This window comes from Nannospalax galili, unplaced genomic scaffold (assembly GCF_000622305.1).
Source record: "Nannospalax galili isolate Female #2095 unplaced genomic scaffold, S.galili_v1.0 scaffold3529, whole genome shotgun sequence".
Classification (NCBI taxonomy): Eukaryota; Metazoa; Chordata; class Mammalia; order Rodentia; family Spalacidae; genus Nannospalax; species Nannospalax galili.
The window spans coordinates 6,199-9,334 of NW_008359993.1; the positions used below are offsets into that span (position 1 = coordinate 6,199).

A 3,136-nucleotide genomic window follows, 5' to 3' on the forward strand; every position below is an offset into this window, starting at 1 on the left:
AATATTGACAACTGATTGCTGCTAGATGAGGAACAGCTGACCCTCCTAAAACAAAGACCTCTAGATAGGCTGATTAGATTCACCAGAAAGGCAAGTAGTGGAGAACGGCTGTATGCCGACAACACAGCAGACAGTAGCAGGGATATCAGAGTATAAGGGCTCTAGTGGGGGAGGGAGGCTATGGGAGGGTGACATCTGGGAAGTGGGTGTATAATTGAATGAGATGGTTTGGGATGTTCTGTGTGATACACACACAAAAAAAAATGAATAAATTTTTTAAAAATGTATTATATTTGAGGAGGAAGCACAGAAATTTATGTCATTCTAATTAGCAGAGGTGATAAACATTACCATTGAAATCTATCCAATGACTTTATACACATACTCAGGCACCAAGGATCCAAGTGCAACCGACTATGACTAGTAATAATCAGATACGTACAGATTAGAGATGCATGCGCCAACATCTCCGTGTTAGTAGCAAAAACAATGAGTCTTTCTGCAAGGAACAATATATTCTAAAATGAAATGAAGAACTTTTTTAAAGTTCAAAAACTCATTCAATTTTATGTCTTACACAGTTTATACTGAGTTCAATATTGTAGAACTGTATTAATTTATCTGTAAACCTAGAAACTTATAGCCACTTGTTAAAGAGATGTACTCTTGCTCTGGAGTTTGTTACCGAATATGTTAAAGCTGTAATGAAATGCTTCTTCTAATCATGTAGTTATTAAATTTTTTTTTAAAAAGTATCCGTACACCACTAAGGACAATTCATTGTTTATTGATTAAAAATCAAGGAAACATGCAGTAAAATACAAAGTCAAAAAAGGGAAAAATTGAATATTTTACATCTTTCATAATCTAGCACACATGGTAAGAAGGACCTTCCACTTACTGATACATCTTTATTCTACCCTCCAAATTATTAAATAGGCTCAGCTGGCTCTAGGATTTGGTTCAAAACAGAAGCAAAAACCCCAGCAACTCCATTAGTCATTTAGAAAGACCATACATTTCACAAACAGCATTGGCACATATGACCTTGTGCTATGGTTAGTCCCAACTCCAGGGACAAGGGTGTCTTGAGGACTGAGTGACAAAAGTACACCCTGAACCACTGCTCCTGGCAAGAAGGGAGGCAGCTCCCTAGGTTACATGCTGTCCCACCTGGGCAGTTTCTGTTCACTTGTTTTCTCAGCTTCACTGCACAAGCCAGCAGAGGAAATTCACCACACATCATGCAGAAGAAATAACACTGTCCTGGGACTCGATGCCTATGCCTAATTCCCAGACAAGCAAACAATGAACTGAAAAAGAAAGCCCCAGCCCACTTTTGCTATCATGCCTGCCCCCCACAGTAGAGCAAAGGTAATGATGGTCTGGAGAAAGTGAACAGGAGGGGCTGCTGTGTGGTCCCAGTCTGCTGCTGGACTAGCAAGTCAAAAGTCAGAACAGAGTGGTGCCACACACTCCTCCATGCATTCATAAATGAGTGAATTAAAGTGAGTTGTCTGAAATCAAAACAGATTCTATGGTGAGCCACTAGTCTTGTGTCAAAAAGATGACACTGTCTCTTTTCCAGATCTCATTCCCATCTCCCTGTCCTGACCTCCTATTAACCCTAACCTCAAAAAGGAGGAGAAAATGAAAAAAGGAGAGAGAAAAAAAAGAAAAAAGAAATCAACCACTAAGTGTTTTTCCAGCTAGCTGGCCAATCTTTTTTCTCCCTCCTAGCTCAGCAGGCTCTCTCCTTCATACCAACCCTGCTGGGACCTTGGACTTTAGTGTCTAGTCTACTCTAATCTATTCTCCTAACCCCCATCTCAAACCCATACCCTCTCTTCCTCTTCAACATCCCTTTTCCAATATGCCTTTGTACCCACAGCGAGTAAAGAAAGCCCATGACTGAAAACTATAGGCTCAGAATAAATTAAACAAAAGGCGAGACAAGTCAGATATGGGGAAAACTTTCAGGTGTGTTCCAAGAGAAATCTAGAAAGAACCATTTGCATGAGCAAATCTGGGATGTGAGCCCTACAACTGTGTGGGGTGGGTGAACGCACATTCGGCAATCCTGATCATAAGACCAACAATGACAGGTGCAAGTGATTTTATAAAAGGCAACTCTTCCTTTTCTGTGGGCCCATAGCCCATCTTTGTGTGTCTCTTTAAGGCCAGATCGACTATCTCATTCTTATATAAAACTTGGTAGGCTTATTAGCAATTAGACAAAGGTTGACTATGAAACAGTAGGAAAAAAGAAAAAAAAATCAATCCTATTGATTATTCACATATTGCATTGAGTGCTCTTTTTAAACCTAAAGAATAATTTATATAATTTCTATAGAAAACCAAACACTGTCTACTCATAAATCCTAAAGGTCACGGCACATGTGGTTTCATGTTCCATCTTCAGTCAGGTTTAGCGCACAAAGACCCCCTCCAAAAAGTCAGTGCAGGAGAGGAACAGAAGGCAGGCCTCTAGCCCAGTGTGAGTCACCTTTATTGCTGTAGAAATCTCAGCCTTGTACACCCACTTTTTCATGACTTAGAGGCCAGGTAAATCAATCTTCATGAAGGATCAATGAGCAGTTTTTCTTCAGTTTAATTATTTTGTAATTGAAAATACTTTCCTAATGATATGCCTATGACTTTTTTTTTTCTGTTCAAAAACTACCTATGGCAAGATTTATAAGCCATTGCTTGATGTTTTCTACAAAAACATTCCAAAGGTTCACTTGAAGGATCAGATGGCTAAAGTTTGACTATAGTCAAATGTTTTGCACCGGCTGAAGTTAAGGCTAGCAACCCTTTCTGGAGGGAGCAATGAAGGGGGTGCCTGAGAGCAGCTTCAGCAAAACACTTAGAGACACCATGAACAAAACAGACACAATTAGGCTGCCTCTATCTAAGGCTGTGCTTTTTCCTAATAATGGTTGCTAGAATTCACATCAGGTTCAAAGAAAGAAAAAGAAAAAAAAACAAAAACCAAAAAACCAATAAACACTAATTAAATCTCTGGGCTCCAGCTGAACAATCAACTTTTAATTGCTACTTCAGTGTTAAAAGAGATATCCCAAGATGCCCAAATCCTGGCAGGTGGTGAGAACAGGCACAATGAAGATGCCCA

General features: G+C 39.6%; 1 protein-coding gene across 1 annotated transcript in view; it reads right to left on the minus strand.

Annotated features, from left to right (window-relative positions):
• Positions 1–767: 767 nt before the first annotated feature.
• The window catches only part of LOC103726304 (serine/threonine-protein kinase OSR1), a gene marked incomplete at its 5' end in the record, with an annotated part of 6,080 nt that continues 3,711 nt past the window's right edge, over positions 768–3,136 (minus strand). The window contains 1 exon segment of the mRNA XM_008823774.3: positions 768–2,986.